We start from the raw sequence: 16856 nt of genomic DNA on the forward strand, positions 1-16856 counted from the left end.
CAAATTGGGCCAAACAGGAGGTTAAAGGGACTGACTCTCCAAGTCGGGAGAGTGTTAGTAAAGCGTCTGGAATGTTGCACCCGAGTACCAGGGGAGGAAAACTGAGACATATTTGAACACGTCTCCCGATCACATGGTTGATCATACTCTAGGTTCCACATGCATGTTTTAGCTGAAGGAAGAATACCTTAAACCTGGGTAGTTGAAACCCGTGGAATGGGTACCATGCAATATGACTTCAAAGGGTCTTCATTTGCTCACCGAACCTCTCCAATCCTATCACTGCTGCGTTTATGCCCCTGTACACATGCTTGATTCTCTTTCGGAGACATAGCAATCCATAGGTTTTACGATACTTACTAGTCAGGTACATTCTTAGGCGTTTAATATGCGGTGTTGAGTCCATTTCGTTGAGCAAGGAGTAGCTCTTGTCTATTCCATATTTGACTTAAGGAACTTTATCTGTGCTCATTTCAATCTCTGGTTTTATGCAGCACCCCAACTCACCTTTACCCTTAAGCAAGCATAAGTTGGTTTTCTAAATTTGAGACCCTGTTCTGTTCTGTAATTCAGTTCCTGTGTAGCCAAGTTTACATTCCGTGTATTACTGATATCTTATGATGTTTCTTTTTCTGTGTGACTTACTTCAGTTAGAATCATCATACCTGAATCCACTCATTGTGCTGCTAAGGGCCTGATGACACAGATTTCATTGCTGAGTGATATTGCTTTGTAAGTAAATACCACAATTTCTTTATCCATTTCTCACTTTCTGCGATGTTGAACTTGTACTGTAAACGAGGTTCTTGTAAACAGAGCCGTTCCAAACTTTGGGGTGGCTGTGTCTTTTTGATTTTAATTTCCCTAAGCTATAGGACCATAAGTGGAAGTGCCCTAGGTTCTGTTGCTTTGTTTTTTAGATGTTTCAGGAAACACCATACACTTCTCCCGAGTGGTTGTTGGCAATTTACATCCCGCCCATCAGCATAACAAGGCTCCCAGTTCTCCATGGCCTGTCCTGCCTTTCTGGATTTTACACTTTTTTCAGATGGCCCTTTTGACTGGGGGGAAGTGAGACTTCATTGTAGTGCACATTTCCTTTGCAAGCTTGCTTGGTTGGCCAAAAAGGGCGTATGCGTTTTTTCCTGAATATATTCAGGAAAAAACGCATACGCCCTTTTTGGCCAAGTGCATGATTGTGGACGTTCTGCCTCTTTTCCTATGCTTTCAATGCAATTCCAGTCTACCTCCTGAAATCGGTTTCCTGCAACTCTGCCCCGCTTTCAAGTCCTCTTGGCAGCCTTACTTCAGTCTATTTTTGGACGATAGCTGTCATTTATAACTCTGCAGGTTTGTGAATTACAGTGCCCCTGAGCTCCTTTCTTCAACTCGCTTTCTTTTGAGCTGGCCGCAACCCCGCAGGATGGCTTCAGGCCCTAATCTGGTTCCGGTATGGCACGCTGAGCCTTTGGTTATTTCCTCTTCCTGGTGGGAAATGAGAGTTAAATTTGCCCGTCCAGACACCTCCAGCTAGCCTCTCATTGGTTCTCGCTATTCCTGTTCATCTTCCGCAGAAATTGCAAACTGGGCCAAACAGGAGGTTAAAGGCGCTGACTCTCCAAGTGGGGAGAGTGTTAGTAAAACGTCTGGAATGTTGCACCCGAGTACCAGGGGAGGAAGACTGAGACATATTTGAACACGTCTCCCGTTCACATGGTTGATCATACTTGGGTTCCACATGCATGTTTTAGCTGAAGGAAGAATACCTTAAACCTGGAGAGTTGAGACCCGTGTAATGGGTACCATGCAATATGACTTCAAAGGGTCTTCATTTGCTCACCGAACCTCTCCAATCCTATCACTGCTGCGTTTATGCCCCTGTACACACGCTTGATTCTCTTTTGGAGACATAGCAATCCATAGGTTTTAAGATACTTACTAGTCAGGTACATTCTTAGGCGTTTAATATGGGGTGTTGAGTCCATTTCGTTGAGCAAGGAGTAGCTCTTGTCTATTCCATATTTGGCTTAAGGAACTTTATCTGTGCTCATTTCAATCTCTGGTTTTATGCAGCACCCCAACTCACCTTTACCCTTAAGCAAGCATAAGTTGGTTTTCTAAATTTGAGACCCTGTTCTGTTTTGGAATGCAGTTCCTGTGTAGCCAAGTTTACATTCCGTGTATTAGTGATATCTTATGATGTTTCTTTTTCTGTGTGACTTATTTCAGTTAGAATCATCGTACCTGAATCCACTCATTATGCTGCTACGGGCCTGATGACATAGATTTCATTGCTGAGTGATACTGCATTGTACGTAAGTACCACAAGTTCTTTATCCATTTTTCACTTTCTGCGATGTTGAACTTGTACTGTAAACGAGTTTCTTGTAAACAGAGGCGTCCCAAACTTTGGGGTGGCTGTGTCTTTTTGATTTTAATTTCCCTAAGCTATAGGACGATAAGTGGCAGTGCCCTAGGCTCTGCTGCTTTGTTTTTTAGATGTTTCAGGAAACACCATACACTTCTCCCGAGTGTCTGTTGGCAATTTACATCCCGCCCATCAGCATAACAAGGCTCCCAGTTCTCCATGGCCTGTCCTGCCTTTCTGGATTTTACACTTTTTTCAGATGGCCCTTTTGACCGGGGGGAAGTGAGACTTCATTGTAGTGCAGATTTCCTTTGCAAGCTTGCTTGGTTGGCCAAAATGGGTGTATGCGTTTTTTCCTGAATATATTCAGGAAAAAACGCATACGCCCTTTTTGGCCAAGTGCATCATTGTGGACGTTCTGCCTCTTTTCCTATGCTTTCAATGCAATTCCAGTCTACCTCCTGAAATCGGTTTCCTGCAATTCTGCCCCGCTTTCAAGTCCTCTTGGCAGCCTTACTTCAGTCTATTTTTGGACGATAGCTGTCATTTATAACTCTGCAGGTTTGTGAATTACAGTGCCCCTGAGCTCCTTTCTTCAACTCGCTTTCTTTTGAGCTGGCCGCAACACCGCAGGATGGCTTCAGGCCCTAATCTGGTTCCGGTACGGCATGCTGAGCCTTTGGTTATTTCCTCTTCCTGGTGGGAAATGAGAGTTAAATTTGCCCGTCCAGACACCTCCAGCTAGCCTCTCATTGGTTCTTGCTATTCCTGTTCATCTTCCGCAGAAATTGCAAACTGGGCCAAACAGGAGGTTAAAGGGACTGACTCTCCAAGTCGGGAGAGTGTTAGTAAAGCGTCTGGAATGTTGCACCCGAGTACCAGGGGAGGAAAACTGAGACATATTTGAACACGTCTCCCGATCACATGGTTGATCATACTCTAGGTTCCACATGCATGTTTTAGCTGAAGGAAGAATACCTTAAACCTGGGTAGTTGAAACCCGTGGAATGGGTACCATGCAATATGACTTCAAAGGGTCTTCATTTGCTCACCGAACCTCTCCAATCCTATCACTGCTGCGTTTATGCCCCTGTACACATGCTTGATTCTCTTTCGGAGACATAGCAATCCATAGGTTTTAAGATACTTACTAGTCAGGTACATTCTTAGGCGTTTAATATGCGGTGTTGAGTCCATTTCGTTGAGCAAGGAGTAGCTCTTGTCTATTCCATATTTGACTTAAGGAACTTTATCTGTGCTCATTTCAATCTCTGGTTTTATGCAGCACCCCAACTCACCTTTACCCTTAAGCAAGCATAAGTTGGTTTTCTAAATTTGAGACCCTGTTCTGTTCTGTCATTCAGTTCCTGTGTAGCCAAGTTTACATTCTGTGTATTACTGATATCTTATGATGTTTCTTTTTCTGTGTGACTTATTTCAGTTAGAATCATCATACCTGAATCCACTCATTGTGCTGCTAAGGGCCTGATGACACAGATTTCATTGCTGAGTGATATTGCTTTGTAAGTAAATACCACAACTTCTTTATCCATTTTTCACTTTCTGCGATGTTGAACTTGTACTGTAAACGAGGTTCTTGTAAACAGAGCCGTTCCAAACTTTGGGGTGGCTGTGTCTTTTTGATTTTAATTTCCCTAAGCTATAGGACCATAAGTGGAAGTGCCCTAGGTTCTGTTGCTTTGTTTTTTAGATGTTTCAGGAAACACCATACACTTCTCCCGAGTGGTTGTTGGCAATTTACATCCCGCCCATCAGCATAACAAGGCTCCCAGTTCTCCATGGCCTGTCCTGCCTTTCTGGATTTTACACTTTTTTCAGATGGCCCTTTCGACCGGGGGGAAGTGAGACTTCATTGTAGTGCAGATTTCCTTTGCAAGCTTGCTTGGTTGGCCAAAAAGGGCGTATGCGTTTTTTCCTGAATATATTCAGGAAAAAACGCATACGCCCTTTTTGGCCAAGTGCATGATTGTGGACGTTCTGCCTCTTTTCCTATGCTTTCTATGCAATTCCAGTCTACCTCCTGAAATCGGTTTCCTGCAATTCTGCCCCGCTTTCAAGTCCTCTTGGCAGCCTTACTTCAGTCTATTTTTGGACGATAGCTGTCATTTATAACTCTGCAGGTTTGTGAATTACAGTGCCCCTGAGCTCCTTTCTTCAACTCGCTTTCTTGTGACCTGGCCACAACACCGCATGATGGCTTCAGGCCCTAATCTGGTTCCGGCCCGGCATGCTGAGCCTTTGGTTAATTCCTCTTCCTGGTGGGAAATGAGAGTTAAATTTGCCCGTCCAGACACCTCCAGCTAGCCTCTCATTGGTTCTCGCTATTCCTGTTCATCTTCCACAGAAATTGCAAATTGGGCCAAACAGGAGGTTAAAGGGACTGACTCTCCAAGTCGGGAGAGTGTTAGTAAAGCGTCTGGAATGTTGCACCCGAGTACCAGGGGAGGAAAACTGAGACATATTTGAACACGTCTCCCGATCACATGGTTGATCATACTCTAGGTTCCACATGCATGTTTTAGCTGAAGGAAGAATACCTTAAACCTGGGTAGTTGAAACCCGTGGAATGGGTACCATGCAATATGACTTCAAAGGGTCTTCATTTGCTCACCGAACCTCTCCAATCCTATCACTGCTGCGTTTATGCCCCTGTACACATGCTTGATTCTCTTTCGGAGACATAGCAATCCATAGGTTTTACGATACTTACTAGTCAGGTACATTCTTAGGCGTTTAATATGCGGTGTTGAGTCCATTTCGTTGAGCAAGGAGTAGCTCTTGTCTATTCCATATTTGACTTAAGGAACTTTATCTGTGCTCATTTCAATCTCTGGTTTTATGCAGCACCCCAACTCACCTTTACCCTTAAGCAAGCATAAGTTGGTTTTCTAAATTTGAGACCCTGTTCTGTTCTGTAATTCAGTTCCTGTGTAGCCAAGTTTACATTCCGTGTATTACTGATATCTTATGATGTTTCTTTTTCTGTGTGACTTACTTCAGTTAGAATCATCATACCTGAATCCACTCATTGTGCTGCTAAGGGCCTGATGACACAGATTTCATTGCTGAGTGATATTGCTTTGTAAGTAAATACCACAATTTCTTTATCCATTTCTCACTTTCTGCGATGTTGAACTTGTACTGTAAACGAGGTTCTTGTAAACAGAGCCGTTCCAAACTTTGGGGTGGCTGTGTCTTTTTGATTTTAATTTCCCTAAGCTATAGGACCATAAGTGGAAGTGCCCTAGGTTCTGTTGCTTTGTTTTTTAGATGTTTCAGGAAACACCATACACTTCTCCCGAGTGGTTGTTGGCAATTTACATCCCGCCCATCAGCATAACAAGGCTCCCAGTTCTCCATGGCCTGTCCTGCCTTTCTGGATTTTACACTTTTTTCAGATGGCCCTTTTGACTGGGGGGAAGTGAGACTTCATTGTAGTGCACATTTCCTTTGCAAGCTTGCTTGGTTGGCCAAAAAGGGCGTATGCGTTTTTTCCTGAATATATTCAGGAAAAAACGCATACGCCCTTTTTGGCCAAGTGCATGATTGTGGACGTTCTGCCTCTTTTCCTATGCTTTCAATGCAATTCCAGTCTACCTCCTGAAATCGGTTTCCTGCAACTCTGCCCCGCTTTCAAGTCCTCTTGGCAGCCTTACTTCAGTCTATTTTTGGACGATAGCTGTCATTTATAACTCTGCAGGTTTGTGAATTACAGTGCCCCTGAGCTCCTTTCTTCAACTCGCTTTCTTTTGAGCTGGCCGCAACCCCGCAGGATGGCTTCAGGCCCTAATCTGGTTCCGGTATGGCACGCTGAGCCTTTGGTTATTTCCTCTTCCTGGTGGGAAATGAGAGTTAAATTTGCCCGTCCAGACACCTCCAGCTAGCCTCTCATTGGTTCTCGCTATTCCTGTTCATCTTCCGCAGAAATTGCAAACTGGGCCAAACAGGAGGTTAAAGGCGCTGACTCTCCAAGTGGGGAGAGTGTTAGTAAAACGTCTGGAATGTTGCACCCGAGTACCAGGGGAGGAAGACTGAGACATATTTGAACACGTCTCCCGTTCACATGGTTGATCATACTTGGGTTCCACATGCATGTTTTAGCTGAAGGAAGAATACCTTAAACCTGGAGAGTTGAGACCCGTGTAATGGGTACCATGCAATATGACTTCAAAGGGTCTTCATTTGCTCACCGAACCTCTCCAATCCTATCACTGCTGCGTTTATGCCCCTGTACACACGCTTGATTCTCTTTTGGAGACATAGCAATCCATAGGTTTTACGATACTTACTAGTCAGGTACATTCTTAGGCGTTTAATATGGGGTGTTGAGTCCATTTCGTTGAGCAAGGAGTAGCTCTTGTCTATTCCATATTTGGCTTAAGGAACTTTATCTGTGCTCATTTCAATCTCTGGTTTTATGCAGTACCCCAACTCACCTTTACCCTTAAGCAAGCATAAGTTGGTTTTCTAAATTTGAGACACTGTTCTGTTTTGGAATTCAGTTCCTGTGTAGCCAAGTTTACATTCCGTGTATTAGTGATATCTTATGATGTTTCTTTTTCTGTGTGACTTATTTCAGTTAGAATCATCGTACCTGAATCCACTCATTGTGCTGCTAAGGGCCTGATGACACAGATTTCATTGCTGAGTGATATTGCTTTGTAAGTAAATACCACAACTTCTTTATCCATTTTTCACTTTCTGCGATGTTGAACTTGTACTGTAAACGAGGTTCTTGTAAACAGAGCCGTTCGAAAGTTTGGGGTGGCTGTGTCTTTTTGATTTTAATTTCCCTAAGCTATAGGACCATAAGTGGCAGTGCCCTAGGCTCTGTTGCTTTGTTTTTTAGATGTTTCAGGAAACACCATACACTTCTCCCGAATGGTTGTTAGCAATTTACATCCCGCCCATCAGCATAACAAGGCTCCCAGTTCTCCATGGCCTGTCCTGCCTTTCTGGATTTTACACTTTTTTCAGATGGCCCTTTTGACCGGGGGGAAGTGAGACTTCATTGTAGTGCAGATTTCCTTTGCAAGCTTGCTTGGTTGGCCAAAAAGGGCGTATGCGTTTTTTCCTGAATATATTCAGGAAAAAACGCATACGCCCTTTTTGGCCAAGTGCATCATTGTGGACGTTCTGCCTCTTTTCCTATGCTTTCAATGCAATTCCAGTCTACCTCCTGAAATCGGTTTCCTGCAATTCTGCCCCGCTTTCAAGTCCTCTTGGCAGCCTTACTTCAGTCTATTTTTGGACGATAGCTGTCATTTATAACTCTGCAGGTTTGTGAATTACAGTGCCCCTGAGCTCCTTTCTTCAACTCGCTTTCTTGTGACCTGGCCGCAACACCGCAGGATGGCTTCAGGCCCTAATCTGGTTCCGGCACGGCACGCTGAGCCTTTGGTTAATTCCTCTTCCTGGTGGGAAATGAGAGTTAAATTTGCCCGTGCAGACACCTCCAGCTAGTCTCTCATTGGTTCTCGCTATTCCTGTTCATCTTCCGCAGAAATTGCAAACTGGGCCAAACAGGAGGTTAAAGGGACTGACTCTCCAAGTCGGAAGAGTGTTAGTAAAGCGTCTGGAATGTTGAACCCGAGTACCAGGGGAGGAAAACTGAGACATATTTGAACACGTCTCCCGTTCACATGGTTGATCATACTCTGGGTTCCACATGCATGTTTTAGCTGAAGGAAGAATACCTTAAACCTGGAGAGTTGAGACCCGTGGAATGGGTACCATGCAATATGACTTCAAAGGGTCTTCATTTGCACACCGAACCTCTCCAATCCTATCACTGCTGCGTTTATGCCCCTGTACACACGCTTGATTCTCTTTTGGAGACATAGCAATCCATAGGTTTTAAGATACTTACTAGTCAGGTACATTCTTAGGCGTTTAATATGGGGTGTTGAGTCCATTTCGTTGAGCAAGGAGCAGCTCTTGTCTATTCCATATTTGGCTTAAGGAACTTTATCTGTGCTCATTTCAATCTCTGGTTTTATGCAGCACCCCAACTCACCTTTACCCTTAAGCAAGCATAAGTTGGTTTTCTAAATTTGAGACCCTGTTCTGTTTTGGAATGCAGTTCCTGTGTAGCCAAGTTTACATTCCGTGTATTAGTGATATCTTATGATGTTTCTTTTTCTGTGTGACTTATTTCAGTTAGAATCATCGTACCTGAATCCACTCATTATGCTGCTACGGGCCTGATGACATAGATTTCATTGCTGAGTGATACTGCATTGTAAGTAAATACCACAACTTCTTTATCCATTTTTCACTTTCTGCGATGTTGAACTTGTACTGTAAATGAGGTTCTTTTAAACAGAGGTGTCCCAAACTTTGGGGTGGCTGTGTCTTTCTGATTTTAATTTCCCTAAACTATAGGACCATAAGTGGCAGTGCCCTAGGCTCTGTTGCTTTGTTTTTTAGATGTTTCAGGAAACACCATACACTTCTCCCGAGTGTCTGTTGGCAATTTACATCCCGCCCATCAGCATAACAAGGCTCCCAGTTCTCCATGGCCTGTCCTGCCTTTCTGGATTTTACACTTTTTTCAGATGGCCCTTTTGACCGGGGGGAAGTGAGACTTCATTGTAGTGCAGATTTCCTTTGCAAGCTTGCTTGGTTGGCCAAAAAGGGCGTATGCGTTTTTTCCTGAATATATTCAGGAAAAAACGCATACGCCCTTTTTGGCCAAGTGCATCATTGTGGACGTTCTGCCTCTTTTCCTATGCTTTCAATGCAATTCCAGTCTACCTCCTGAAATCGGTTTCCTGCAATTCTGCCCCGCTTTCAAGTCCTCTTGGCAGCCTTACTTCAGTCTATTTTTGGACGATAGCTGTCATTTATAACTCTGCAGGTTTGTGAATTACAGTGCCCCTGAGCTCCTTTCTTCAACTCGCTTTCTTTTGAGCTGGCCGCAACACCGCAGGATGGCTTCAGGCCCTAATCTGGTTCCGGTACGGCACGCTGAGCCTTTGGTTATTTCCTCTTCCTGGTGGGAAATGAGAGTTAAATTTGCCCATCCAGACACCTCCAGCTAGCCTCTCATTGGTTCTCGCTATTCCTGTTCATCTTCCGCAGAAATTGCAAACTGGGCCAAACAGGAGGTTAAAGGCGCTGACTCTCCAAGTGGGGAGAGTGTTAGTAAAGCGTCTGGAATGTTGCACCCGAGTACCAGGGGAGGAAAACTGAGACATATTTGAACACGTCTCCCGTTCACATGGTTGATCATACTTGGGTTCCACATGCATGTTTTAGCTGAAGGAAGAATACCTAAAACCTGGGTAGTTGAAACCCGTGGAATGGGTACCATGCAATATGACTTCAAAGGGTCTTCATTTGCTCACCGAACCTCTCCAATCCTATCACTGCTGCGTTTATGCCCCTGTACACATGCTTGATTCTCTTTCGGAGACATAGCAATCCATAGGTTTTAAGATACTTACTAGTCAGGTACATTCTTAGGCGTTTAATATGCGGTGTTGAGTCCATTTCGTTGAGCAAGGAGTAGCTCTTGTCTATTCCATATTTGGCTTAAGGAACTTTATCTGTGCTCATTTCAATCTCTGGTTTTATGCAGCACGCCAACTCACCTTTCCCCTTAAGCAAGCATAAGTTGGTTTTCTAAATTTGAGACCCTGTTCTGTTTTGGAATTCAGTTCCTGTGTAGCCAAGTTTACATTCCGTGTATTAGGGATATCTTATGATGTTTCTTTTTCTGTGTGACTTATTTCAGTTAGAATCATCGTACCTGAATCTACTCATTATGCTGCTACAGGCCTGATGACATAGATTTCATTGCTGAGTGATACTGCATTGTACGTAAGTACCACAAGTTCTTTATCCATTTTTCACTTTCTGCGATGTTGAACTTGTACTGTAAACGAGGTTCTTGTAAACAGAGCCGTTCCAAACTTTGGGGTGGCTGTGTCTTTTTGATTTTAATTTCCCTAAGCTATAGGACCATAAGTGGAAGTGCCCTAGGCTCTGTTGCTTTGTTTTTTACATGTTTCAGGAAACACCATACACTTCTCCTGAGTGTCTGTTGGCAATTTACATCCCACCCATCAGCATAACAAGGCTCCCAGTTCTCCATGGCCTGTCCTGCCTTTCTGGATTTTACACTTTTTTCAGATGGCCCTTTTGACCGGGGGGAAGTGAGACTTCATTGTAGTGCAGATTTCCTTTGCAAGCTTGCTTGGTTGGCCAAAAAGGGCGTATGCGTTTTTTCCTGAATATATTCAGGAAAAAACGCATACGCCCTTTTTGGCCAAGTGCATCATTGTGGACGTTCTGCCTCTTTTCCTATGCTTTCAATGCAATTCCAGTCTACCTCCTGAAATCGGTTTCCTGCAATTCTGCCCCGCTTTCAAGTCCTCTTGGCAGCCTTACTTCAGTCTATTTTTGGACGATAGCTGTCATTTATAACTCTGCAGGTTTGTGAATTACAGTGCCCCTGAGCTCCTTTCTTCAACTCGCTTTCTTGTGACCTGGCCGCAACACCGCAGGATGGCTTCAGGCCCTAATCTGGTTCCGGCACGGCACGCTGAGCCTTTGGTTATTTCCTCTTCCTGGTGGGAAATGAGAGTTAAATTTGCCCGTCCAGACACCTCCAGCTAGTCTCTCATTGGTTCTCGCTATTCCTGTTCATCTTCCGCAGAAATTGCAAACTGGGCCAAACAGGAGGTTAAAGGGACTGACTCTCCAAGTCGGGAGAGTGTTAGTAAAGCGTCTGGAATGTTGCACCCGAGTACCAGGGTACGAAAACTGTGACATATTTGAACACGTCTCCCGATCACATGGTTGATCATACTCTAGGTTCCACATGCATGTTTTAGCTGAAGGAAGAATACCTTAAACCTGGGTAGTTGAAACCCGTGGAATGGGTACCATGCAATATGACTTCAAAGGGTCTTCATTTGCTCACCGAACCTCTCCAATCCTATCACTGCTGCGTTTATGCCCCTGTACACATGCTTGATTCTCTTTCGGAGACATAGCAATCCATAGGTTTTAAGATACTTACTAGTCAGGTACATTCTTAGGCGTTTAATATGCGGTGTTGAGTCCATTTCGTTGAACAAGGAGTAGTTCTTCTCTATTCCATATTTGACTTAAGGAACTTTATCTGTGCTCATTTCAATCTCTGGTTTTATGCAGCACGCCAACTCACCTTTACCCTTAAGCAAGAATAAGTTGGTTTTCTAAATTTGAGTCCCTGTTCTGTTCTGTAATTCAGTTCCTGTGTAGCCAAGTTTACATTCCATGTACTACTGATATCTTATGATGTTTCTTTTTCTGTGTGACTTACTTCAGTTAGAATCATCATACCTGAATCCACTCATTGTGCTGCTAAGGGCCTGATGACACAGATTTCATTGCTGAGTGATATTGCTTTGTAAGTAAATACCACAACTTCTTTATCCATTTTTCACTTTCTGCGATGTTGAACTTGTACTGTAAACGAGGTTCTTGTAAACAGAGCCGTTCCAAACTTTGGGGTGGCTGTGTCTTTTTGATTTTAATTTCCCTAAGCTATAGGACCATAAGTGGAAGTGCCCTAGGTTCTGTTGCTTTGTTTTTTAGATGTTTCAGGAAACACCATACACTTCTCCCGAGTGGTTGTTGGCAATTTACATCCCGCCCATCAGCATAACAAGGCTCCCAGTTCTCCATGGCCTGTCCTGCCTTTCTGGATTTTAGACTTTTTTCAGATGGCCCTTTTGACTGGGGGGAAGTGAGACTTCATTGTAGTGCAGATTTCCTTTGCAAGCTTGCTTGGTTGGCCAAAAAGGGCGTATGCGTTTTTTCCTGAATATATTCAGGAAAAAACGCATACGCCCTTTTTGGCCAAGTGCATCATTGTGGACGTTCTGCCTCTTTTCCTATGCTTTCAATGCAATTCCAGTCTACCTCCTGAAATCGGTTTCCTGCAATTCTGCCCCGCTTTCAAGTCCTCTTGGCAGCCTTACTTCAGTCTATTTTTGGACGATAGCTGTCATTTATAACTCTGCAGGTTTGTGAATTACAGTGCCCCTGAGCTCCTTTCTTCAACTCGCTTTCTTGTGACCTGGCCGCAACACCGCAGGATGGCTTCAGGCCCTAATCTGGTTCCCGCCCGGCATGCTGAGCCTTTGGTTATTTCCTCTTCCTGGTGGGAAATGAGAGTTAAATTTGCCCGTCCAGACACCTCCAGCTAGTCTCTCATTGGTTCTCGCTATTCCTGTTCATCTTCCGCAGAAATTGCAAACTGGGCCAAACAGGAGGTTAAAGGTGCTGACTCTCCAAGTGGGGAGAGTGTTAGTAAAGCGTCTGGAATGTTGCACCCGAGTACCAGGGTACGAAAACTGAGACATATTTGAACACGTCTCCTGTTCACATGGTTGATCATACTTGGGTTCCACATGCATATTTTAGCTGAAGGAAGAATACCTTAAACCTGGAGAGTTCAGACCCGTGTAATGGGTACCATGCAATATGACTTCAAAGGGTCTTCATTTGCTCACCGAACCTCTCCAATCCTATCACTGCTGCGTTTATGCCCCTGTACACATGCTTGATTCTCTTTCGGAGACATAGCAATCCATAGGTTTTAAGATACTTACTAGTCAGGTACATTCTTAGGCGTTTAATATGCGGTGTTGAGTCCATTTCGTTGAGCAAGGAGTAGCTCTTGTCTATTCCATATTTGACTTAAGGAACTTTATCTGTGCTCATTTCAATCTCTGGTTTTATGCAGCACCCCAACTCACCTTTACCCTTAAGCAAGCATAAGTTGGTTTTCTAAATTTGAGACCCTGTGCTGTTCTGTAATTCAGTTCCTGTGTAGCCAAGTTTACATTCCGTGTATTACTGATATCTTATGATGTTTCTTTTTCTGTGTGACTTATTTCAGTTAGAATCATCATACCTGAATCCACTCATTGTGCTGCTACGGGCCTGATGACATAGATTTCATTGCTGAGTGATATTGCTTTGTAAGTAAATACCACAACTTCTTTATCCATTTTTCACTTTCTGCGATGTTGAACTTGTACTGTAAATGAGGTTCTTTTAAACAGAGGTGTCCCAAACTTTGAGGTGGCTGTGTCTTTCTGATTTTAATTTCCCTAAGCTATAGGACCATAAGTGGCAGTGCCCTAGGCTCTGTTGCTTTGTTTTTTAGATGTTTCAGGAAACACCATACACTTCTCCCGAGTGTCTGTTGGCAATTTACATCCCGCCCATCAGCATAACAAGGCTCTCAGTTCTCCATGGCCTGTCCTGCCTTTCTGGATTTTACACTTTTTTCAGATGGCCCTTTTGACCGGGGGGAAGTGAGACTTCATTGTAGTGCAGATTTCCTTTGCAAGCTTGCTTGGTTGGCCAAAAAGGGCGTATGCGTTTTTTCCTGAATATATTCAGGAAAAAACTCATACGCCCTTTTTGGCCAAGTGCATCATTGTGGACGTTCTGCCTCTTTTCCTATGCTTTCAATGCAATTCCAGTCTACCTCCTGAAATCGGTTTCCTGCAATTCTGCCCCGCTTTCAAGTCCTCTTGGCAGCCTTACTTCAGTCTATTTTTGGACGATAGCTGTCATTTATAACTCTGCAGGTTTGTGAATTACAGTGCCCCTGAGCTCCTTTCTTCAACTCGCTTTCTTTTGAGCTGGCCGCAACACCGCAGGATGGCTTCAGGCCCTAATCTGGTTCCGGTACGGCACGCTGAGCCTTTGGTTATTTCCTCTTCCTGGTGGGAAATGAGAGTTAAATTTGCCCGTCCAGACACCTCCAGCTAGCCTCTCATTGGTTCTCGCTATTCCTGTTCATCTTCCGCAGAATTTGCAAACTGGGCCAAACAAGAGGTTAAAGGCGCTGACTCTCCAAGTGGGGAGAGTGTTAGTAAAGCGTCTGGAATGTTGCACCCGAGTACCAGGGGAGGAAAACTGAGACATATTTGAACACGTCTCCCGTTCACATGGTTGATCATACTTGGGTTCCACATGCATGTTTTAGCTGAAGGAAGAATACCTAAAACCTGGGTAGTTGAAACCCGTGGAATGGGTACCATGCAATATGACTTCAAAGGGTCTTCATTTGCTCACCGAACCTCTCCAATCCTATCACTGCTGCGTTTATGCCCCTGTACACATGCTTGATTCTCTTTCGGAGACATAGCAATCCATAGGTTTTAAGATACTTACTAGTCAGGTACATTCTTAGGCGTTTAATATGCGGTGTTGAGTCCATTTCGTTGAGCAAGGAGTAGCTCTTGTCTATTCCATATTTGGCTTAAGGAACTTTATCTGTGCTCATTTCAATCTCTGGTTTTATGCAGCACCCCAACTCACCTTTCCCCTTAAGCAAGCATAAGTTGGTTTTCTAAATTTGAGACCCTGTTCTGTTTTGGAATTCAGTTCCTGTGTAGCCAAGTTTACATTCCGTGTATTAGGGATATCTTATGATGTTTCTTTTTCTGTGTGACTTATTTCAGTTAGAATCATCGTACCTGAATCTACTCATTATACTGCTACGGGCCTGATGACATAGATTTCATTGCTGAGTGATACTGCATTGTACGTAAGTACCACAAGTTCTTTATCCATTTTTCACTTTCTGCGATGTTGAACTTGTACTGTAAACGAGGTTCTTGTAAACAGAGCCGTTCCAAACTTTGGGGTGGCTGTGTCTTTTTGATTTTAATTTCCCTAAGCTATAGGACCATAAGTGGAAGTGCCCTAGGCTCTGTTGCTTTGTTTTTTAGATGTTTCAGGAAACACCATACACTTCTCCTGAGTGTCTGTTGGCAATTTACATCCCGCCCATCAGCATAACAAGGCTCCCAGTTGTCCATGGCCTGTCCTGCCTTTCTGGATTTTACACTTTTTTCAGATGGCCCTTTTGACCGGGGGGAAGTGAGACTTCATTGTAGTGCAGATTTCCTTTGCAAGTTTGCTTGGTTGGCCAAAAAGGGCGTATGCGTTTTTTCCTGAATATATTCAGGAAAAAACGCATACGCCCTTTTTGGCCAAGTGCATCATTGTGGACGTTCTGCCTCTTTTCCTATGCTTTCAATGCAATTCCAGTCTACCTCCTGAAATCGGTTTCCTGCAATTCTGCCCCGCTTTCAAGTCCTCTTGGCAGCCTTACTTCAGTCTATTTTTGGACGATAGCTGTCATTTATAACTCTGCAGGTTTGTGAATTACAGTGCCCCTGAGCTCCTTTCTTCAACTCGCTTTCTTGTGACCTGGCCGCAACACCGCAGGATGGCTTCAGGCCCTAATCTGGTTCCGGCACGGCACGCTGAGCCTTTGGTTATTTCCTCTTCCTGGTGGGAAATGAGAGTTAAATTTGCCCGTCCAGACACCTCCAGCTAGTCTCTCATTGGTTCTCGCTATTCCTGTTCATCTTCCGCAGAAATTGCAAACTGGGCCAAACAGGAGGTTAAAGGGACTGACTCTCCAAGTCGGGAGAGTGTTAGTAAAGCGTCTGGAATGTTGCACCCGAGTACCAGGGTACGAAAACTGTGACATATTTGAACACGTCTCCCGATCACATGGTTGATCATACTTGGGTTCCACATGCATGTTTTAGCTGAAGGAAGAATACCTTAAACCTGGAGAGTTGAGACCCGTGTAATGGGTACCATGCAATATGACTTCAAAGGGTCTTCATTTGCTCACCGAACCTCTCCAATCCTATCACTGCTGCGTTTATGCCCCTGTACACATGCTTGATTCTCTTTCGGAGACATAGCAATCCATAGGTTTTAAGATAATTACTAGTCAGGTACATTCTTAGGCGTTTAATATGCGGTGTTGAGTCCATTTCGTTGAGCAAGGAGTAGCTCTTGTCTATTCCATATTTGGCTTAAGGAACTTTATCTGTGCTGATTTCAATCTCTGGTTTTATGCAGCACCCCAACTCACCTTTACCCTTAAGCAAGCATAAGTTGGTTTTCTAAATTTGAGTCCCTGTTCTGTTCTGTAATTCAGTTCCTGTGTAGCCAAGTTTACATTCCGTGTACTACTGATATCTTATGATGTTTCTTTTTCTGTGTGACTTACTTCAGTTAGAATCATCATACCTGAATCCACTCATTGTGCTGCTAAGGGCCTGATGACACAGATTTCATTGCTGAGTGATATTGCTTTGTAAGTAAATACCACAACTTCTTTATCCATTTTTCACTTTCTGCGATGTTGAACTTGTACTGTAAACGAGGTTCTTGTAAACAGAGCCGTTCCAAACTTTGGGGTGGCTGTGTCTTTTTTATTTTAATTTCCCTAAGCTATAGGACCATAAGTGGAAGTGCCCTAGGTTTTGTTGCTTTGTTTTTGAGATGTTTCAGGAAACACCATACACTTCTCCCGAGTGGTTGTTGGCAATTTACATCCCGCCCATCAGCATAACAAGGCTCCCAGTTCTCCATGGCCTGTCCTGCCTTTCTGGATTTTACACTTTTTTCAGATGGCCCTTTTGAC

This window comes from Delphinus delphis, unplaced genomic scaffold (genome assembly GCF_949987515.2).
Source record: "Delphinus delphis unplaced genomic scaffold, mDelDel1.2 scaffold_48, whole genome shotgun sequence".
Lineage (NCBI taxonomy): Eukaryota > Metazoa > Chordata > Mammalia > Artiodactyla > Delphinidae > Delphinus > Delphinus delphis.